At 37.8% G+C, this 24,477-nt stretch overlaps 1 protein-coding gene and 1 long non-coding RNA gene across 2 annotated transcripts in view; one reads left to right on the top strand and one right to left on the bottom strand.

The window, feature by feature from the left end:
* The window catches only part of IL1RAPL2 (interleukin 1 receptor accessory protein like 2), a 1,438,686-nt gene that overhangs the window by 167,047 nt on the left and 1,247,162 nt on the right, over positions 1-24,477 (top strand). The window lies entirely within an intron of this gene.
* Positions 749-3,288, bottom strand: LOC118731912. The gene is made up of 3 exons (XR_004992003.2): positions 3,206-3,288; positions 866-868; positions 749-818 (listed from the first exon to the last, which is right to left on the bottom strand). It is a non-coding gene; the product is annotated as an uncharacterized LOC118731912 (long non-coding RNA).

Below are 24,477 nucleotides of genomic sequence, written 5' to 3' on the forward strand. Positions count from 1 at the left end.
TTTTCTTTCTTTTTTTTTTCTGTCCTCTCTGAAGCAGGAACTACAGAGGGGGGGAGGGGGCAGGTCCCAGCAACTGCAATCTCCTGCAACTCTCCGATCTCCCTCCGAGCCAGATCCAAATGTGTTGCTCTTTAGATATCTCCCCTGTTAGGAGCTGGGTCCACTTTTCACGGGTGACAACCACCCAACAGCTGGGGCTTCTACTTGTAATCACCGCCCTTGTCCTCCAGCTTCCACATGCTCTGTGCATGCAGGCTTTTTGTTTTCGCCGTGAATGCTCTCCACCCTCTCCCCGCAAAATCTGACCTTTTCGCTGAGCAGTTTCGCACTCCTGTGAGGCCAGGTGGTCATGCCACCTGGGATCCTCGTTCTGGGGGTCACAGATGCTTGGTGGTCGCTGTGGCTGTGGATATTCAGGCCTCTGACAGGATCCTATCTTCCTCTCAAGATGGCGAGGTTTCCCCGTCCAAGCAGGTAGGTAGCTCTGGTCTGGGACCTAGCCCGCGTGGGTGCTTCCCTGTGAGGGGTACCTCTGTCAGCAGCCCCCCAGCAGTTTCTTCTGGTGTTCACTGTCTCCCAGCTTGCTAATAAACACTCACAGCACAAGACCCTCAGTTGCTCTCTCTTTCTGTTTCATGAGAGGGCTCAGAATCCGCCCATCTATTCTTCCGCCATCTTACCTCCTCCCATTGTTATTAATTTAATTAGAGTACTCCTAAGCTGGCCTTTGCTAAAAATGTCCTCAATTTGATTGAGGAACATTTGCTGAGGTCTCTTCCAACTCCTTCCAACTCTCACATCCACACTCGTCTTGTATACTTGTTTTGTCTATCCCATTTTGTTCATCCTCTCTAAATTTCCAAACCATCTCAACTTATCTTTCTCAATCCTCCACACTACATCTTCTTTCACTGCACATTACCTAAAATTAACTTTACTTAAAGTTTTAAGTCTCAGTTAAACTATAGGTATGTTGAATTAAACTTGATATCATACTTAATAACGACATTTTTATTGATAAAATTAAATTCCTTACAATTTACCTTACAATATCCATAAAATTAAATAATGATAATGACTGACACTTATGTGAACAATGGCCTTGCATCTACTTGGAAAATTTGGGTAAGTCAGGTTTGTATGTTGTTTTTAGTTTTAGGCATGATTCCAGGTTCTCATTACTCTTGATAAGGTTCATCCTTGAAAATGATTGCTTGCATAAATATGTAGATTCGAATAAGGAAAGAACAGCTAAGGCTAGTTTTTTTCAGTTGGTTGTATGAGTCAGGAATACTATTCCAGGTGTTAAAAATCAACATATCTTCCTTCTCCAGGTCTATCAAAGCAGACCACTTGTGCGGTGAACTAAGTTCACATTTGTTTTTCTCCAATATTTCTATATCATCACAAAGACGTTCAAATTTTAAACTCCACAATTCTTTGTTTTTTAAATCCAGAATTGCATTTCAAAGTTGCCAATGTCAGTATTAAAGGAAGAAAAGTTTAATTCTGTTACAATAGCATAAAGAGTTTTTTTTTTAAAAAAAAAACACAAAAAACAAAAAACAAAACAAAACAAAAAAAACTTTGCTGTTTCTGAATTCCTGAAACCTGTTAAGAAAAGCTTCCCTCATCTTTAAAAGTGTTGTTTTGAAATAGAAAATGTCAATATCAGAATTATTTTCTTGGCAATGTTTCAACAGACTTGGAAAGTGAATCGAAGTTTCTCATTAAAAATCTTGAGCAAAAAGAGATAATTTGTTTTCGAATTAAGTAACTTCTAACATCAAAAAAATTGTTTCCTTTCCCCTATAGTTTATGACTAAGCTGATTTAGATGAGACCTAAAGTCTATCATAAAATAAAATTTTTGGATTCACTGATCGTTCGTTAGTTCTGGATAGTGAACACCCTTCTAAAGTAAGGTGACCAGATCTCCCGCTTTTGGCAGGACAGTCCCAAGATTTAACAATTTGTCCCGCGGCCTGTGGCGTTTTAAATAGTCCCGATTTTTCGTGGGACAAATTGTTAAAAGTCGGGACTGTCAGGCCAAAAGCAGAACATCTGGTCACCTTATTCTAAAGGAGACATGCATTAATTTCTGTTAATATGGAAGTGAAACATTTTAAAACGTTTCCTCTTGATATGCAGTAGAAGATCTGCGAACTCACTCTCATTTCAACTAAAAATTCTTTAAATTGGCAATGATTAAGAGTTTTAGCTTTAATGGAATTGATAATGTTAATCACCAATTCCATAACTTTGCAATTTTTTTTGGAAATGTCTGCTCACAAAGCACTTCTTGATGAATGGTGCAATGGTAAGTATCTCATGATTAATTTTTTTCTTTCAAAATAGCAACAAACCCATTTCTTACGCCAGTCATACTTTTCTGTTGAAATTGAGACAGTTTTGTCAAGTGGAATATGATGTTTTTCAATGCACTAATTTGCTATTTCCTCTCCACGCGTTTGACCTTTGAGTGGCAATAATCCTAAAAGTTCTTCTTTAGGACCTGTAGATGAAATAAATTGTACAAAAAGTGAAACTTGCACTGTATCATTTATGTCACAAGACTCGCCAACTGTTATTGATAAAGCTGAAACCAATTTAAGATCTTAGACTTGCTGGTCAGTTACATTTGAAGACATTTTTGACTGTTCTATCTTTCATTGCTTTAGCAGACAATAGTAACACTTTAATTTAATTAATTAATTATTTATTTATTTATTTATTTATTTATTTTTTTCTTTTAGAATATCTGCTTTGTTCTTAAAATCCCAAAATAGCTCTTTGGATGCATTTATAAAACAACTTTTTATGTATTCACAGTCTGTATGGTTTTTCTCTCTTAGCAATCTCTCGACTAACCTTAAAACTTGCAATATTAACATTGTTAGAAGATTGCATCCAGTAATTAAATACAGAACCATTTTTTTCTTGACTCTTCTGAAGTTTCTCAACTGCTTTCTTCCTTGCATCACCCACAGGATATTTAGTACTAAATGATACGTATTTAGTTGTAAAGGGTCTCTCCAAATTTGATTTCTTGTTATGCGCCAATTTTTCCTGACAAATAAGACAGGTCTGAAGGCCATTTAAGTTTTGAATGAAAGTGAAAGTCTCGGTCCATTCAACTTTAAATTCCCGGTTTTCATCTTCCATTTTTCTTTGCTTATTCTTTGTAGCCATGTAAAACAGGGCACCTAAAAAAAGTTTCATTTTATAATAATAAAGCCACCAACACAATATAATTACAATTCTTAAATTGATGATAAAAATACCAGTAGGATTTGCAGCTGGTTGGAAAAATACAGGTAACTTTATGCTTTGAGTAGGTACTTTTGGTACTTTTGTCACCTGTGCACTATTTGTGAATGCGACTAGCATTAACCACTGCACAATGAGACTGCTGACTGACTGGCTCACTCAACTCCTGCATGAATCACACGTGCCTCCCCCACTCTGGTTATCCCATAGCCCACCTGCACACGTCTCCTCTTGCCTGACCTATTGACCGACACCTCCACTTCTTCTAAAGCCACTTCTTCAAAATAAACTTGCACAGGCTGAAAACCGATTTCTGTGCATGGGCCATGAAGTTTCAGTCACACTGTATGTATGCATCCACACGTGGTATTTTGTGGAAGAGCCACAATCAAGGGGCCAAAGAGCTGCATATGGCTGGAAAGCTGTGGTTTGCCGACCACTGTCCTAGGAAATGCTAAAGTTAAGATTCAAATCTAGGTAGTCTGCCTGCAGAGTCTATGCTCTTGACCGTCAACCTGCACTGGAGTAACCAAGATTGGGAGGTAGGGGGTTCAAAATAGGTGGCCAAAGACTCTGGGCTTCTCAATCTTTTTCAACCACAGTGCCTCCACTTTTAGCTCTCTTATTTATTGGATTTCAGTTTGAGTTGTTGGTTGAAGAAAGAATTTCTTTGCTCAAACTGTGAAAAACCATGATCAGATATAGACTTTAAGGAGGCCTCAAATCTAGGCCTGCTGGGTAGGAGGTATTTATGAAAAACTAGATCTTTTATTTAACCTTGTAGGAAGCATGCAGGTTTGTGAGAAGTTGTTTTCAGTTATTTGCAGCCTTATGGGTAGGCAGGTAGAGAAGTAGCCAGAGTCTGGAGTATGGTTAAAAAGAGCCAAGATAGTACTGAAAACAGAAAAGGATGTCTTATATTAAGAACTACATTGTTACTTATCCCAATCAGTATCAATGACTATAAGGTACCTTCCGGGGACTTGAAAATCAAGGAAACATATCACTGACTGTAATAGCTTCTTGCTCTATGTTTTTGCCATTTGTGTGCAGTAAATTGTGTTTATTACCTGCATTATGGAACTCATATCCTTTTCCTATTTGTGCTGGGAATCTTTCTGTTTATCTGTTACCATACCATTTCAAGGTGACAGGTTCATTCCATTTCAAGATAACAGGTACAAAAGTTTAAAAACTGTATGATGAGAAGGCACCTGAAATTCAAAATGCTGACTCCAGTGTCAAGGCCAAGAAGCAAAGACAGCTTTTGATACCAACAAAAATCCCAGGAGGCCCCATGGCAATTGTATCGCTGTTCTAACCAGAAGAGTTGTCATGATATTACTGCTCCTTGGACTCAATATAATTACCATATTTTATCACATAGAACACAGATCTCCTCACTAATCTATACATCTCATTTGTAAATTGATAGTTGGGCAAGATTGTCTTACTTTTTTGATAGTAAGTTGTTCCATATACCATTGACTATTCCAAGTTCAGTCAGTACTGTGAAACATAAAGTGAAAGTGCTGCATTTCACAACCATTGGTGAGTAATAAAGAAGCATATATTAGATAAAAGTATAGTACATATTTTTATTACCATGGTGCATATGACTTACCTTGAATGGATCAAAATATTAAACTACATATGTATATATATATATTAATATCTACCAATTTATCTATTGAGAGAAAGCATACAAACACAAAACAAAAGGGGTAAAATTTTAACAATAGATAAATCTGAGTAAAGGGTATCCAGGTATCCCTTTTATTATTTTTATTTTGTGATTTTGCTTATTTTTAAGTATGAATTTATTTATAAATAAAAATTTTAAAAAATGGTTCATAATATAAAAATCATAAAGCTAGTAATTTTTTGAAAGCTGGAGACTAGTTTGATATAACTCTTTTTACAGGTCCCTTCATGTTATACTTAGTGAGTGACAAGGAAATGCTAACTAAAGAATAACTCAAAAGAATGATTGCCCTTGGTCATCCTATATTTTATTTTATTTGTTTTTAAAATATATTTTTATTGATTTCAGACAGGGAGAGAGAGATAGAGACATCAATGATGAGAATCATTAATTGACTGCCTTGTGCACACCCCCTACTGGGGATAAAGCCCACAATCCAGGCATGTGCTTTTGACTGGAATCAAACCCGGGACCCTTTAGTCCATGGGTCAACATTCTATCCACTGAGCCAAACCAGCTAGGGTGATCATCCTATATTATAGATAGCAACTTAAATTCTAAGAAGCTTAAAGTAACACTCATAATCTTTGATCATCCTCACCATAGCAACTATAGTTTATTAAACATTTGCTCTTTGCCAGGTACTATTCATAGTATCACTTAATTACCACAGCAGCACTATTATTTAAGTTCTATTATGATCTCCACTTTTGTGGATAGGGAAACTGAGGTCTAGAAAACTTTAGTGATTTGCTTAAGGTCATACAAGTTGTAAATGTCAGAGTCATGATTCAAAGCGAGAGAGTCTGACACTACAACCTGTGCCTTATCAATTATGCTATGCTGTATTCTATTATTGAGAGAAATACAACAAACTCACCTATTTTGATCAGTATCCAAGGGAATGTAGACTTCTGAAGTGTCCAAACAACTCATTGAAAAATTGTCCTGCACTATAAATTCCAAGGAAAATGTTCTGTAGAGGTTCATGTATATTTTGGGCTTTTTAAAGCTTAGTTCCATGATACATGCTCCTTCCTACCATGTCTTGAAAGTGCTTAATCCCCAAGAAACTCTCCTAAGTTTAACTTTTAAATTCAAGTTGCAATCCGTGTGGATTTATTCCCCACACACCCTTCTATTTACCAACCATATCTCCCCTCTAGCAGAGTGTCAGTTCCAGGGGTGTTCTGCAGAAGCCCAGTGGGAGGTGGCCCTAGTGTTAATCAGATTATAGGCCTTAGAATAAAATGTATGTGAAAATTGATTCACTTTTCATAAGCCTTTGAGGACTAATAACTCAATTAGCATGTCAGATACTGACTACATATCTCTTTCAAAAATTTCTCAAAGGTGATTCTGTATTTTGTATTAGATAAGGTGTGAGAAGTATTTTTTGTTTATATTTTATTAAAATTATTATTTCATTTCCTATTCTCAGCAAAAAATCAGTATTACTTTAATAATTGGATTTCTTTCTTCTTTTTAATCTGTGTGGTTCAGAAAAGAATGATGATATTTTGAAATGGGATGATAAAGAAATAAGAATTTAAAAATCCTGGTTTAATAATTTTGATTTCCAGGCCCCAGCTGAGAACAAGTGTGTCTTGAGTTGACTGGCAGAGCTGTACATACTCAGTAGCATATATGGGTGAATTGGGGAAGGGATCAGAAGGGTGGGAAATAAGGGAACGTCTGGTTCAGGTCTGGGTTATAGTTTTAAGATAGTAGTGTACAGATGATTCTGACTAGATGTAATGATTTAAAAAAAAGTTTTGAGTGCAAATGCTTCTATAAGCTTATTAAATGCATAACTAGGGGCCTGGTGCACAAAATTTGTGCACTGGTGGGGAGTCCCTTAGCCCAGCCTGCCCTCTCTCACATACTGGGAGCCCTCAGGGGATGTTCTACTGATCACTTAGGCCCGCTCTCAGGGGGGGTGGGCAGCAGGCCTACGTCACAGTCTGGCCTCCCTTTGTGGGAGGCGACCAGGCTGATCAGGGGAAGGCACCAGCCCTATCACCCTGCTGCTGCAGCCACTGTCAGTCACTGCAGCCACTAAGGTGTTTCATTAACACGGACTCCAGTCCCTTCACCATGAAAAAATTACAACTTTCTTTAGGCATTTTAAAAATGTCTTTCATAGGATATGACCTTTCTTTCTTTTTTTATCCACACCTGAGGATATGTTTCCATTGATTTTTAGAGAATGTGAAAGAGAAAGGGAAAGACAGAGAGAAACATCAAAGTGAGAGGAACATCTTGATTGGTTGCCTCTTGCATGAGCCTGACCTGTGCCCCAGCCAGGGAGGAGCCTGCAACTAGGTACATGCCCTTCATCAGAATCAAACCCTGACCCTGCAGTTGGCAGGCTGAGGCATTCTCCACTGAGTCAAACTAGCTAGGGCAGGATATAACATTTCTTAGCCCTCCAGCAGTGTACCTTCGTTTTTTTCTCCAGGAGTGTGGTGGAAAAACCCTAGATCACCTTTTTGGATTCTTATTTACCACAGTTGCTAAGAATATTACTAGTGGCATACAGGGAGTTTAGCCAATGAGCAGTCAGAAAAGGTGTTTCCTCTGTAGTACACACAGATCTCTGGCTCTACCCCTGCCCAGGCCTAAAGCCTCAGGGCCTGGGCAGGGACCCCCCCAGCTCTCTCCGATGGCAGGGGTCCACCAGCTCCCTCCAATGGTTGGCTCCGCCCCAGCTCCCCCTCGGCCAGTCACAGGCTGAGCCCTGTGCAGGGGTCCCCTGGCTTAGGCCCTTCCCAGGCTGCTGAGGGCCCGTGCAGGGCCTACCTCACAGTGATCTGGGTGCCCAGGATATTCCTGGGAGCCAGGCTGGTGGCGCCTATGTATACAAATTAACCGTCATCTTTATTGGGTTAATTTGCATACTCACTTTGATTGGCAGTAGGCGTAGTGAAAGTATGGTCAATTTACATATTTATCTATTATTAGGTAAGATGAAACACAAAAAAATACTATTACCATTTCATATTTTTTCCTTCACCTCATGGATATCTTTTATAACCACAGAGTACATACACCTTTTTTGAATACCACTAATGTAATAGTTATACTTTGCTTGTCTCTTAAGTGATCTGGACCTCAGCTTTCTATATGTAATATGGGAGACATGCACTGACTAAAGTGCAGTTTCAAGTGTCATTTTATTTATTTTTTTAAATTTCTTAATTGATTAAGGTATCACATATTTGTCCTCATCCCCGCATTCCCATTTCAAACCCCTCCCCATGCATGCCCCCACCACCCTGTTGTCTGTGACCACTGGTTAGGCTCATATGCATGCACACAAGTCCTTTGGTTGCTCTCTCCCCCTTATCACCACCCTCCCCTACCTTCCTTCTGAGGTTCAACAGTCTGATAGATGCTTCCTTATATCAAGGTCTGTTCTTGTTCATCAGTCTATGTTGTTCATCATTTCTCCTAGATGACTGAGATCATGTGCTACCAGAAATACACTTATAAGAACAAAAAATGAGACAAGCAATAATGGTTATGCTAAGAGGCATATGAATCAGTGTATAGTGAGTTTCATTCTAGGCCAACAGTTCTTTTGAGTCCCAATTTCAATGTCAAACAGTTCCTTATGTGTACATGTCAGCAATGATATTTCAGTTCTGGATGGTGGGCAAATGGTGGTAATGCAGGTCCAACCCTCTCTGGTTTGGTCCTGAGCAACCTGCAGTGACACACAGCTGCTGACTGCTAGTATGGCAAGATGTCATCAGTGTCTTCCATCCCTGGGTTGTATCTCTTCTGTGTTCATGGCTGGAGTAGTCCTGTCAATTCCTCTGTTGCGGGAATCCAAATGGTCTTGGAGTTGTTTTCTGAAAATATACAAACATATTCTCGACCAAAAGTTAATGAGGGGATCTTTTCTGTAAATTTGACTTGTGATCCTTTTTCGTTTTTTGCCCAAATGATATTCCTTTGGCTTGTTTTGACACCATGTATATTTTACATGGGTGTCTTGTTGTTAGCATTAAAAATGAAAGTTAATTTTATAAAGTAAAAATGTTCTAGATGTAATTTACTTACAGAATATTTTTCTTTACATGATAGTCTTCTTTTATTCCCCCTTTTTTGATTTAAATATTAGGAGACTTTTGGAGATTGTATAATGCAGTCTTGATAGTTTTTAAATTTTAATTTTTTGCCCTAAAATATGATTGCTTTATGTTCATTACATGTTATGCAATTTTACCATAAGATGAAGTGAACTACAAATAAAAATTTTAGTTAACACTGTAGGAACAGCTTTTTGTCCAGTACAATTAATTTTTTTAATTTTTTAAAATATATTTTTATTGATTTTTTACAGAGAGGAAGGGAGAGAGAGGTTGAACTAGAAACATCGATGAGAGAGAAACATTGACCAGCTGCCTCTTGCACACCCCCTACCGGGGATGTGCCCGCAACCAAGGTACATGCCCTTGACCGGTATTGAACCTGGGACCTTTCAGTCTGCAGACCAAAGCTCTACCATTGAGCCAAACCGGTTTTGTCCAGCACAATTAATTCTTAAGAATATTCATTTATTTCAATTAGCAAATTTAAATTAGCCTAAAAACTTGACTACTATTTTACTGTCAAATTTAATACTCTAACAACAATCTTATTTTACCCTGTAAATATTAGTGGAAAGGATTATTTACCTTCTTGAGTAGGCTCTGAGCATTCCTGGTGGTAGGCTGGATTTAGATATTAAAAACCCACTTACCCACACCATGTTTACAAGACAACTAAAACAAGTCTTGTTGCAGGGAGAGGGCAGCTGCTGTTGGCCAAGTCTCTGTCTATTACCTGGATCCTGATTTGAGCTGGGCATGGGAAGCAAAGCAGTCATGGGTGCAGGAGACCTCCCTCAAAAGGGGTGAGAGTTCAGGCCCCTGTAAAGTTGTGGGTGTTCGGGTCTGTGATCCACCTCTGTTGACCCCCAAGTTCTCTCCTAATGGGCCCCTCTGCAACTGTGCCTGTCTTAGGTTGTTCCTTTCCTGAGGAATCTTACCTGTTCCTGGCTAACCAGCCATCCTCCAGGGCCAAGCAGGGTGATGTGAGGTTCATTTCTGTCTTCTTGGTAGCTTATGCCCCTGTGGCCTCCACTCCCAGTATCTGCCTTGGGATCCCCTCGCCTGCTGGTGGGGCTCCAGCACTGGTCAAATATCTTGGGGAACCCAGGTTTCTTCTCCAGGGAAGGCCCAGTTCACCCCACTGGGTGAGAGACAGATCCATGGTACCAGCCATCACAAGGCTTCAACTTTGGCATGAACAGAAAGCTCAGGCAATAGCTGTAGGCAACTGGACCATGAGAGGAGGGTCACTCTTGGCCAAAAGGGCAAGAGAAGCCAATATAGAATGCTCAGGTGCCTTTTCAGGAGGCCCTCTACACAATGGAAGAAATTAAACCCTTTCATGTCCTTTTTATATTGCTGCCAGACATGCAAAGAATTAGTTGGTAAGTTTGTTTGGGATAATTGTACATTATGCTTTTGTAATTCTAAAATATCTAGAGATGTGTTACCTTTGTGTCCATGCACCAAAAATATGATTTTTTATTGATTCCCAAGGGTGTGAGGTACTATTATAGGAAATGAGGGTAACACAAATCTGGGAAAAATTATGTCATTGTAGAATAATATAATGTAAGGATATTCTTTGCTCTAGGCCTTGGCAATTCTATTTGAAACTGGCTGTCAATTTCTTTTTGTATAGACAGGGTCTTAGTTACATTTTCTGCACCTCTCCCAGGAGCAAGTAGTGATGGTCCCTTCCTTTGGTGTCCAAACAAACCAGAAACCTTTTTAATTTTACACATAAAGGGCACTGGTTTGATTTTGTGTCATAGATAAGGGAAGTTAGGTGGAGACCTTTGTGTAATTATACTTCCTTGCCCCTCCTGGATGACCAAGGTGTTTGGTATTATTGGTGACTACGCTAGGCGAGGGATCAGACCACATAGGGGCTCTTACCCTTGAAGGGTCAGGAACCTAAGTCCAAAATAATTCCCCATTTGCCCCAGGTAATATTACCGTACAGCTGATGACTGATAGCATGGCAAGAAAGACATTCTCAGGCATTCTTGGGTTTCTGGTTTCCTCACAATTTATTTTTAATTTTTAATTTTTTACAGATGTATTCACATATCTTTTTCCTAAGATATTTCCAGGGACTTTAGTTATTCTTTCAGGATGAGGTTTTCACTGTTGCTTTGATGGCATTTTGAGCCAGATTATTGGATAAGAATGTGATCATATTGATAATCACAATGACCACATTATCTGTTCCAATTACAAATGCTCCCATAACATTTGTTCATTTATATTTATATGTCTTACTAGCTTCCCATCATGCGAAGTCTTGCAAGACTCGGGATACCTTCTCCCCCCCCCCTCCCCACCCCCCCCCCCCCCCCCCCCCCCCCGGCCATGGGACTGACTCGAGTCCCAGAGTTCTTCCCTGCATGGTCGATGCTCTGTGGGACAGCCCCAAGTCCTGGAATGCTGTCCTGATGCCTTGCCTGTGGGTTGCACAGTGTTCGCCAGGCCCTGCCCCCACAGTGCACATAAGGTGCCAGGAAAACCCCGGCAGAAATTGTGCAAAGCAAATGCTGGCCCCGCTCCCACTGCCCTGCCCCACTGATTGTGCTGCCATCCTGTGATGGTGTTATGATGTGAGGGTCAATTTGCATATTTCCTCTTTATTATATAGGATTATTTTAATGTGTCCAAAATATAATTTATTAAATAAAGGTAGTAACACAGTTGTTTTCCTTGTTTGCTTTCTTTATTTCCATTCAATTTCTTCCCTCCATTCTTTGCTAAGGCATTTAGAGAAATTCTTTAATATAGTTGTCTGTAACAATTAAAATTATTTTATTTAGACCTAAAGCTCATATATTAAAGATAGTACTATGTTTAAGAAATAAAATAATCTATTCTTTGGTTAAGTCATTTATTAGCTAGATCCTGCCTTGTAAAAAGTAATCTGGGCTTTAGCAGACATGTTTGTAAAATCCATTTTTGCCATGATTTCCACATGTTTAAAGCACATAGAAATATAATTCTTACTTTGTCTATAAAATATAAAATCCTATTTAGATTTGTATATTTACTTTAAATCCTATATTAAATTTTCTTTTTAAAGTCATATGGAAACTGTACCCTCTGGACTATAGAAAAATGGGCAACCTTGTGTATTTTAATAGACAAATCAAGTTAATTTCATTGATATAAGTAAATAAACTCATTGGACACTTTTTAGGAGTCTTTTGAGTTGGAGAGACCAATCTCTGTCTTTCACCTATCTATTATGAAGGCATTATAAAAACACTTAATTGTGCCACAGGAGGTGCAATTTTCCAGTCTTTCAGCAATCAAGAAAATGACTTAATGTGTGTGCCTACCCCTTCCCATATCCACACAATAATTTTGTAATAGTTTATTTTAATTCAGCTATTTCAACTTGCAATCACATTTTCTTTATTGAATTCTTAGGTCACTTTAATTTGTGTATATTGATTGGGCATTATTTATTTTGCCACCCAGAATTGATTCATTTTTCTTTTGGAAGTAATACTTTTATTTACTCTTTAGAGATTACCGTTTATCCTTCTCAGTCCATATGTTTATTGTAGGCACATGATCAACCTAAGCCAACTAGAGCTTTGCATTCCCTTAAGCATTAATTATTACTTCAACAATGGACATATGACTCACCTATAGTAAAAGAGATACAATGAGGCCTTCATGGACACTTCTGGGAAAGAGGTTCATGCTATTATCAATTGACAGAGAGTTGTGTGAATGTAAGTCCTGTAGTTGCTGTGGCCATTTTGTGGCCATGACAGACAAATTTGAAATAGATTGGATGCAGAGGTTAGAGTCAAGAAATGAAGCATGGGATCTTGGATATTTGCTAGAGCCATCAATACAGACCTATTACCTGAAGCTTTTTTTTATTATTATTACATAGTTCAATAAAATCCCTTTTGATTTAATGCACTTGGTTTCTATTTTATGTCACTTGCAAAAAAAATAAGTTCAGTTGACCATCTCTACTCAATCCCAGGGCAAGGGACAGGCTTTATACAGCCATGGACAGTGCCAAATCTTTCAACATGTAAAGAGAGATAGATGATAGATGATAGATGATAGATGATAGAAGAAGATAGATAGATGATTGATGATAGATAGATAGATAGATAGATAGATAGGACTTTCTAATATAGATTAGCAGAATAGATTGAAATGAGGCATAGTTTTTACATGGTAATTTATTTCACACTTATTTAGTGATGCCCTGTGTCTTGCACTGTGCAACTCAGCATTCAGAGTTGAAATGTAGTTTACAATGTCGTGGGTGATATTGGTACATACCAGCACAAGGGAAACTTGAAAGGGTGATAGAAGCATATCCAAGGTAAATCTAATTAAGGTATGAAACTTGAACTGTACTTGTGAATAATATGCAACCAAATATAGAATGTCCTTGTAGACAAAGGAAATAGCATGAGGAATATTCAAGAGTTTCTGCATTTTGAGTGCCTTATGTAGCTAGTAGTATGGTGAAAAGAGTTTATTTTAGAAAAAAAGATTTTTATAGTTTGTTCCTGAAACAGTAATTAAAGGACTGATATTCCTATTTAGAAATGATGACAGAACCCAGGTCTGGATCAGAATGATAGAGTGGAAATGTAGCTTTTTTCTAAAATGCAAACCACATTATCTGAGTATTTGTGCCTCTAGTGTTGTGCCTGTGCACCACAAAGAATATACCATAGCTAAAAGAGGTAAAATCTGTCACTTTGATAGGAGACGGAGAAGTGGGAAAATTTAAAAGTATCCTTGAGTAAAATTTCCTTATTTCATTGATATGTGACTGTAGACCACATTTGCAAGTTAGAGGTAGGTAAATGTGTTGTACAGAATGAAAAACCAATAAAAGTATATAATATGAACAGGGAGTGGGCAAGTATCTATAAAATTTTCAGGTGTGTGATACTGTATTCAGCTTTATTTTCTGATCAAACACGATGTCTTGACCCTTTCCTTTATCATACTCTTATATTATTTAAAAAAACAACAACTAAAAAAATGCTATGTTTTCTCCTCATGGAGGATATAAATTTCTTACCAGCCATGGTAGAAATCTTAAATATTCCTTACCCCTAATTGCTAGTTTTTATACTTACTTCATCACTGCATTACTAATTAAATGGCTTTTAATGTACACTGAGTGTCAGCAGTCTAAGAGGTGCCCTGGAGGAAGAAGAGCTCTGCCTGAGCATTCATTCTAAATTAAGCATAAAGGTTCCTGCTCAATTGTGAAAATTTGCAAATTATGTTTTTCAAGATACCTTACTATCTTAAAGCTACTTTCCAAAATATGAATTTTAATACTATCTAAATTCTCATTTACTTTGAAATAAACTGCCTATAATAAGAGCTGATTGTGCTTTAAAATGGAAAAACATCTTATAGCTGTAGATGATCAAATGATATGTGGCAGTTAAAACACACAGGGGAGCTATAGTTTTGAATTTTAAAATGTTTAAACCAAAAGGATCATAAAAATAGCAGTAGGAAAATATAGCTTGTTATATACTGTATGTATCGTCTCAAAGGCTATAGGTGTGCCTACAGTTAGAAATTTCTCCTATTTAAAAATCCAATTTAATAAAACAAATGGGATGATTAATTATATTACTAAAGTATTTAGTTAAGGAAGATATGTTAAAATATGTAATGCACCTGCTGCTTTCTTTTCTTTCCTTTCAGCATTTTTTTTCCTGCTTCTTTTAAGTGCTTTCATAGATTATGAACTATAGCTACTTCTGGTTAAATGGATAGCAAGGAAACATAGGTCCATTATTTAAAACTAATGTTAATTGAAAAATAAAGATGGACTATCCCTAAAATACTGTATAATGTATTAATGGGGGAAAGGATTCAATTTCCAATTAGAAAAGCATTAGTGTTTTGAAGGCTATAGAAGGGAATCTTGGCATGTGTATTATAAAAAAACATAACACTCTAGTGTAAATCACCCCACAGAATTAGAAAAATATGGCATAAATAAAAGAATTTAAAGAGAATGAAGGGGAAAGAAGGAGAGAAGGTGAGAGGTAAAGGGGAGATGGAGACAGAGAAGAAGCGAGAAAGGGAAGTGGAAAGCTATCTTAGAAAATAATTTGGTTGATTATGATAAAGGGTATGTCAGAGGGTTGGGATGCTGAGAGAAAAGATGTACTATTTGTCTGATTACCATGTGGACAGGGAGCAGGAGTCCTTCTAACTAGTGTCCACTGATGTTCCTTGTCCTTGACTAGTCATTGGTTTATTCATTCTTTCTTACATATATTCCTTTATTCATTCAGTGGATGTTTATTTCCTGAGAAATTGTTATATGGAGACATATAATAATTGGAAAAGAAAGGAGAATATTGGGGGCAAGTGGAACATTAGGGCACAAAGTTGTAGGAGTCCTTACAGTAGTGCAATTGAAGTGAATGAATCTATGGTACTTAAATAGTGATAGCTAAGTTTTGGCCACACTCTTGAAGTCTTCCTATTGTAGTTGTACATCCTAAAAGGCTCACTAGAGAACAATGCCTTTGGATGCTAAACTGAAAATTGGGACAATAAAGTTACTCTCTTGGCTTTGACATCAAATTAGTTGATTAATCTTGATCAAATCCTTAAGCTCTCTGTGCTTCAGTCTGTCTAAAAAAAGAACATGCCCTAGGCAGTTTGGCCCAGTGGATAGAGTGTGGACCTGTGGACTGAGGGGTACCAGGTTCCATTCTTACCAAGGGCACATGGCCTGGTTTCAGGCACAATCCCCAGTAGGGTAATTTAAAACAGAGAGAAAATTAAGAATAAATAAATGCAGGAAATCATAGTGGCTTCAGTCCAACAGACTTTTGATCCATAAAAAATATTCATAAGAGTTTTCTTCAATTTTAAAGTTTTCTTTGGTGGCAGTAAACTCCCTTAGTCCTTTTTTTGTCTGTGAAGCTCCTGGTTTAATCCTCAACTTCGTTTGATAGCCTTGCTGGGTACAGTATTCTTGGATTCAGACCCTTGCTTTGCATGATTTTATATATTTTATTCCATTCCCTTCTGGCCTGATGTGTTTCTGTTCAGAAATCAATTGATAGTCTGATGAAAGGTCCATTGTAGGTAACTCTCTGTCTCTCTCTGGCAGCCTTTACGATTCTTACTTCATTGTTGATGCTTGCCAGATTAATTATAATTAAAGAAGACTTGGTGTCAGTCTTTTTGGGTTTATCTTGTCACTCTCTGAGCTTCTTGGACTTGTGTGAGTATTTTCTACTTCCCAATATCAGAAAACTTTTCTGTCATTAATTCTTCAGTCAGGTTTTCTATTCCTTACTAAATTTCCTCTCCTTCTGGCACCCCTATTATGCAGATGTTGTTTTGTATCTTGTTGTCCCAAAGTTCCCTTAGACTCTCCTTCTGTTTTTTAAGTTGTTCTTTTTTTCCAGTTGCTTCTCTGCTTGGGTATTTTTTTCTAACTTGTCTTCTACCTCACTGATGTGGTCATTCACATATTTATGCTTTCTATCATGTTTTTTTTTATTGTAGTGATGTCATTTTTCATTTCTTTTTGGTTGTTTTTCATTTTTCTTACTCATATTGTTTTTTTAATTTTATTGTTCAAATTATTATGGATGTTCCTCTCCCCCCTTCCAGAGCTCCCCTACACTTGGTTCCCAGTCCACTCCATGCCCTCACCCCACCACTATCCTTATCCTTAGGTGTAAGATTTTTGTCTAATCTCTTTTTGCATCCCATACCCCATTTCCCTGAGAATTGTCAGTCCACTCCCTTTCTATGCCCCTGATTCTATTAAAATCACCAGTTTATTTGGTTCATCATATTTTTTATTCATTTGATTTTTAGATTCATTTGTTGATAGGTAGATATGTATTTGTTGTCACTTTGTTGTTCTTAATTTTTTAACTTGATCTTTTTCTTTTTCTTTCTCTTCTTAAAGAATACCCTTCAGAATTTCATATAATACTGCTTTGGTGGTGATGAAATCCTTTAGCTTTTTATTGTCTGTGAAGCTCTTTATCTGAACTTCAATTTTAAATGATAGCTTTGCTGGGTAGAGTAATCTTGGTTGTATCAATAGATCCTTGCTATTCATAACTTGGAATATTTCTTGCCTCTCCCTTCTGGCCTGAATAGTTTCTGTTAAGAAATCAGCTGACACTCATATTGGTCCTCCCTTGTAGGTAACTAACTATTTTTCTCTTGCTGCTTTTAATATTCTCTCTTTGTCTTTTGCACTTGGCATTTTAATTATGATGTGTCTTGGTGTGATCCTCTTTGGATTCCTATTCTTTGGGGTTCTTTGTTCTTCCTGGACTTGTAAGTGTTTTTCTTTCACCAGGTAGGGAAAGTTTTCAGTCATTATTTTTTCAAATAGGTTTTCAGTATCTTGCTCTCTATCTTCTTCTGGCATACCTATAATTCAGATATTGGTATGCTTGAGGCTCAGAGGCTCCTTCACTATCTTCATATTTTTGGATTCTGTTTTTCTTTTTGCTCTTCTCCTTGAGTGTTTTTTTATTTCCTCCTATTTCAAATATTTGACTTGATTCTTGGGGCCCTCTAGTCTACTGTTTAATCTCTGTATATTATTCTTTATTTCAGTCAGTGTATGCTTAATTTCTGACTGGTCCTTTTCCTTTTTTTTTTTTTGGCATTATCATTAAGATCCCTGAAGGTCTCACTAATTTCCTCAGAGGTTTCTAGAAGATTCTTGAGTAACCTTATAACTGTGGTTTTGAATTCTATATCCAGTATTTTGCTTTCTTTCATTTTCATTTGTGACATGTTCTTTGAATCTGCCTTTTGGCTGCTTCCCTGTGTTGATAGATTGACATTGTGAAGTAGGTGTCCTATAGGGCCCAGTGGCTCAGCCTCCCCAATCACCTGATGTGGACACTCTTTGTGCACCCCTTTGTCGGACAGGTCCACAATCTTGTTGTAGTTAAGCCTTGATTGCTATTGGTATCACTGGGATGAATTCACCTCCAGGCCAATTGGCTGTTAGGACCAGCTGTGTCTATAATGGAAGAAATGCTCTGCAGGATACACCCTTATGGGACAGGGCTTGCTTCAGTGGGGCTTTGGTGCTTATTGAGTCTGTCTCTTGGGTGTGTTGCTTATGGATATGAAGAGTTGTAATATGGTATGGTCTCACACTGACCACTGGGTACACTGGCTCTTGGATCTCCAAGGAGGTACAAAGTCAGCCACTGTCTGGGGCCACCCAGCAGGAGCTACCAAGAGATCTGAAGATTCCTCCTTTTTGTATTGAATTTGGAAGTGCCCAAATGAGGCCTAGCTGTGAAGCAATAAAAGCTGCTGTTGACAGGTCTTGGGCCTTCTTTTGGAAGCTTTGGGGCTCCCTGACCCAGCTATTGCCTCTTTGACAGGTTTTAGGCTGAGAAAGGACAGGTCATTCATATGAAAAAGCTGCTTCCTACAGTTTGGGTGGGGTTGTAAATTGGGTGGGGTGGGGTCTCAGAAAGTTACCAGGGTAGAGCAAACAGCAATGGCTGATAGTCAGCCCTGCATCAGGGAGGTCCTAGCACAGGAACAGTGACTATGCCAGCACCTTCTCTGAAAGAAAGCTGCCCTTGCATTCTGACCTGATTCCAGAAAGTCCAATTTTCCCCCATATATGTCTGGGTTCCTCCAAGTCTCACCCGGGAACTGGAGTTCAGAGCAAGCCAGAACTTTTATCTCCCTCCCAATTAAAACAGCATTGCACCCAGGTGCCAGCCTGTTCTGCACCTCCACTCCTCCTACCAGTCTCAATGTGCTTTTTTCTTTACTTCTAGTTGTAGAACTTCCACTCAGCCAGCTTTCCCACGGTTCTGGCTGATAGTTGTTTTATCTTTTAGTTGTAATTTTGATGTGGTTGTGAGAAGCATCAAGTACTGTTGTTTATCTCTGATGCCATCTTGGTTCTCCTCTTACTCATATTGTTGAATTTGTCTAACATCCTTTTCAACATCCTTATGACCCTCACTCTGAATTATTTCTCTAACATAATGCTTGCACCCATTTCATTTACTTCATTTTCTGGTGATTCCTCCTTTTGTTTTATATGGGGGCTGTTTCTTTGTCTCCTCATGTTTGCTCCTCTCAGAGTATATCATTATGTAGCTCTCTCTCTTCTGCATTGACTCTCTCTAGGCAATCTCTGATCTTTCCATCCACGGATTCCCTCACCAGCTGTGTTTAATTTGCAAATTCTGGGTGGATGTTATTCATTTCAGGTGTTTCTTCTATCTGCTCTGTGAGGAGGCACAGGACCCATCCATGTACTCAGTGACACTTTGTCTCCCCCCGGACAAACTTTTTAGGTGCCCACAACTAGGGAGACTGGAGTTTCAGTGTTTGTGGGTTGCAGCTAAGACAGCCGGTCCCTGGGCATTGTAGTTGTAGGGTCCCAGGAGGTATCAGAGGTCTTCTTGAAGGTAAGGCCAGGCTGCCTATCATAGCTTCTCTCCCCTTCAAGATGGTGTGGTTTATGCAGCAGAGCCAGCCACTCCAAGAGATGCTTCTGCACTAGTAGAGGATGCCTGGCCAGGGCACCTTGGTCCTCCAGTGCTGTGGATTATAGCTGTCCCTTACTCACAAATATAAATATTCCTTGCATGTCCATGCACTCTCCTTTTGCTGTCCACTCACACACTATCTTGAAGCCTGCTGTCCTGTTGACTACCATATGAATACTTTTATTCTTATAAATGTGTATTAGCCCCAAATTTGTTTTTGTGTTTTTGAGGTTTTTGTAATAAGCATCTTACTTAGCTGAAAAGAAGAACTTGGTCTCTGGAGTATTGGCAATGCTTTCTATATGATCATTCTGATATTTTATCATTTCTCTATTTCAATATATTATATACCAGTGTACAGACTGGTATATTAATAAAGGATCGGGGATAGGTTAAATGGTTTACTGCTGCAATATTTGAAGCCCAAATATAAATGGAATATATATTCCATAGCAGCCACTGAGACTATGGATTCACAGATGACAGCTCTTCATCTTATAGAAGTGTGTGTGGTAGAGATTGCTAGAAGTGGTAGTTGATCTTCTGAGCTTCCTTCAGGAAAATTTCATTCTGGGATTTGGAAAAGAAATTTTTCTCCATAGCTTGGTACAAGTGCAAATACTTCTTTGAGATAATTTTTAAAAGTCATCTAAGAACATGGATTGTGTAAAACAAACAAACAAACAAACAAACAAACAGAAAATTAACCTTGACATCGTAGAAAATTTCTTGGTGTGAGTTCTCAATTGAGTGTTAATATGAGTAGGTGAAAGGTATATGTGTTAAATCTCTGATATGAGGAGAAATTTGGAGTTGGTAAACTTGAAAGTTATTCCTCTCCTTCTCCAATACTTTAGGAGGGTGTCTTTTATACCTTCTTCAAAGTTGGTGAGCAGTATTTTCTCTGGAAACAGATTGCTGAAAGTGATCATGATCAATCATTATATGGAGAGGCCAACCCAATTTTTCATAGCCTGACTCTTTTCATAGACCAATGGGGCCAGATGGTATTCTGCTGACATGCTTTCCTATCATAAGACTAATAACAGAATTCATTTTTATTTATCACAATACAACTTAAATTTCAATGCTGCCTGTTTAATTGGCAATGATACCTACTGAAAATTTAACTTATGCTGAAAAGCTGGTGGCTGATTTTATAAGGCTTTTGGTGTTTTATTTTGGCTTAATCTGTTTTTATTGTAAGAAGATTAATTATCTCTACCAGAATTTCTACTCTTCAGTATTCAAGTTATCTCCACTATGACATCTCTAAATCTTCAATGTCAGATACACTACTCCCAAGCCATTCTAGGTTTACACATTCAATTATACTTCTATTGAAGAGCTCTTAATCTTCTCAGAAAGAAAAATATGCTAGAACCAGCAAATTTCCCCTGCATTTAATGGAAACCTTTCTTGGCAAGGGTGGACAATTGTAATGAGAAACATACCAACTATATCTGGTCAATTTTGAAAATAGTTTTAAAAATTAACCCTATAGCTGAAACCAGTTTGGCTCAGTGGATAGAGCGTTGGTCTGTGGACTGAAAGGTCCTGGGTTCGATTCTGGTCAAGGTCTTTTACCTTGGTTGCAGGCACATCCCCAGTAGGGGGTGTGCAAGAGGCAGCTGGTCGATGATTCTCTCTCATAGATGTTTCTAACTCTCTATCCCTCTCTCTTCCTCTGTGTAAAAAATCAATAAAATATATTTTTTTAAAAAGATTAACCCCATAAAAGTGTAAAAGCCAAACTGGTTGATACTTTTACATTATCATAATATCCAAGTTCACATTATATTTTATGTACTAATTTTTCTCCTGTGTCTCAGCTGCCAATAATTACTAGGAAATCTGCCTAATGTAACCCCTGTTTTAGTTATTGGAATACACATTTTACTTATAATGGGATTTCATGCTGGAGTAGAGTGAGAAGATACAATTGTACTTCCTTGGATACCTTTGCTGAATAATCCTATATTGATTGTATTTTAAAGGATGAGTATTCAATTGTGGTATTCTTGGTTTAATGCAGGAATGGGCTATATTATATTGGGGCTGCTCAGAATTATTGAAAGATTTTTATCTCTAGAGAGACATATTTGAGATTAAGAGGGAATAGAACAGTGGTTCTTCATTCTGAAGTAGGTAATGCCTGACATTAAGACCAGTTCATTGTATTCATCACAGTGTGAATGTAAAGTGACCAAAGATGGAGACATAGACTGTTTCTGGTCTCCCTATTTGTACAAAGATGATGATAATAATATATGCCTTGAAGAGCTGTGATGAAGAAATGAATATAAATAATGTAAAACATAATATAAGATTAATAATAGTGAAGTCTCTGAGGAGAAAGTATACTCTAAAATTTTGTAACTATGGATTATCCACACATCACCCTTCATGTATTTTCTGATTCTTCCTTTCTCTCTTCCTTCTCCTCCCCATCCATTCCCTCTTCTCTTATCTCTGACCCTCTCCATGACTTCTCTCCTCTTCCTCCCTCCAGGCCCTTTCTCCTTATCTCTCTTTCCCTCTCCTCCTCTTTCTATCTCCCTTCCTCTCCCTCAGTTCCTCTAGCTCTCTCCTTCTCCCTCTCTTCTCTGTCTTCTCAATCTTTTTCTTTTTATATGTGCCAAGACATTAAGTCTCCCCATCTTTATTCTGGAGTTATCTAGTACTTCTTTTTATATCTTCATCGACATCTTTATCTAGTGGACATCTATAAAAATTTAGTATTGTGTTCATAAATCTCCTATCCCCATAAAGCGCTAAGTGGTAACCAGAGCAGAGGCAGATGGAGAAATTGTGAAAAAGAGGAAAAAGAGCAAAAATAGAAAATCAGTATTAATGTTGACAAGACAACCTATTTTTTGAGCACCTCTTTTATGTCTAGCACCATGCTATAAGTGGAGAGGTGCTCTGAACATCAAAGATTATCTCTTTTTTTTGAAGTGGTATTTTAGACTAAAAATCAGATAACTACTAGGTAATATAAAAACAAATCCTAGGACAGACAAATTTCATTATAATTATAATAGCCAGATTTAACCTTTTTGCACTACTTTAGTCTATGGAGTAGGAAGATGTCTGGATTATATCTATTACAGTAAAATAATTGGGCTTTGGATGATAGCACTGTCTTTCTCCCTCCTTATTTAGATCCTTCTTCTTTCTGCTCTCAACATCTGACCTTGAATCTGCCTTTAGTTTCATAGTTTTTATTATTTTCTTTCACCTAACCAATCCCCATTGTTAGCATTTTGAATGCAATTGCCTTTACAAGATACCCATTGCTATAGATCAGCAGTTCTACCTTGTTGCAGCTACTATAACATTCACCTCTTATCTCTTTCAAAAGGAAAGGTGAACCTAAGCAGCAATTTTGGCAAAGCAAACTACTTAGAAGCCGGCATGATGTTATCTCTGAGAAAACTTTGCTTAGTTTGCAGAAGCAAATATCATGCATGCCTCCATGTTGTTTAGTATGATTTGTCACTTGGGATTCTCAAGCATTTTATATGAGGCCCTGAATGGCTCAGCTCCTCTTTAGAATGCACTAAAATTTGTGCATTTCAAACTCACCAGGAACAGAGGGTATTTACTTTGACATAGCTCTTTGGAAGTAGCCCATTGATATTGCACTTGACATGTCAGGGTCTTAATGAAATTCTTTCCTCTTAGCTATTTTATCCACAATAGAAGGTGTAGTTCAAGGTCAGTGCCAGCTATATGCTGTTTTTCTTTTTCATCTTTACAGTCACTATATGTCCTGCCTACTTCTAATCCATAGAGCCTTTCTGCTCAGGTATCAGTAACTTGGTGCAAAGACTGGGGTAGAACCAAACCTACTGGTCTCCCAAGACGTTGTCCACACTGAGAGCTGCCTCATTAAGCTCCCCAGTGACTAATCTCATGTCCTTTGCTCTTCCTTCTATCAATATATATTGCAAAGTGTTTCACTTCTATTCAAGGAAATAGCTTGTAATATACACTGATTGGCCAGGTTATTATGATCTCTGAATGCATAATAATCTGGCCACTCAGTGTATATCCTATATTAATATAATAAAAAAACTAATATGCAAGTCGTCCCCTTGACTAGGAATTCAACCAGAAGGCAGGCCAGCCAACTGCCAATAACGAATCCATGCACTGGGCCACTAATTTATATATATATATCAGCTCTACCCAATACATAGAAACAAACACAGGGAAACAGCCAAAATGCATAGACAATGAAACACGTCACTAATGAAAAAAATGGAAGAAAGCAAACTACCTGATATAGAATTCTAAAACACAGTTATAAGGTTATTCAAGAATCTTCTAGAAACTTCCAAGGGACTTAATGAGACTTCCAAGGATCTTTCTTAGTCAGAATGAAACAAACAAACAAACAAACAAACAAAAAAAAAAAACACGAAAATGATCAGTCAGAAATCAAGCATACACTGACTAAAATAAAGAATAATATGCAGGGATGCAACAGTAAACTGGAGGATTCCAAGAATCAAATCAATGATTTGAAATATGAGGAAGCAAAAAACACCAAATCAGAAGAGCAAAAAGAATTAAGACTCCAAAGTATGAAGATAGTTTAAGGAGCCTCTGGGACAACTTCAAGTGTACCAACATCCTCATAATGGGAGTGCCAGAAGAAGAGAGAGAGCAAGATATTGAAAACATATTTGAAGATCTATTTTTGTTCATCAGTTCTAATGAATGAAAACAGATCCAGAGACAGAGAACCATCCATCAGACTGCCAAACCTCAGAGAGAAGGTTTTGGAGGGTGGGGGCAAAGGGGTGAGATCAACCAAAGGATTTGTATGCATGCATATAAGCCTAATAAATAGACACAGACAA

Source organism: Pipistrellus kuhlii, unplaced genomic scaffold (assembly GCF_014108245.1).
Source record: "Pipistrellus kuhlii isolate mPipKuh1 unplaced genomic scaffold, mPipKuh1.p scaffold_m20_p_33, whole genome shotgun sequence".
NCBI lineage: Eukaryota > Metazoa > Chordata > Mammalia > Chiroptera > Vespertilionidae > Pipistrellus > Pipistrellus kuhlii.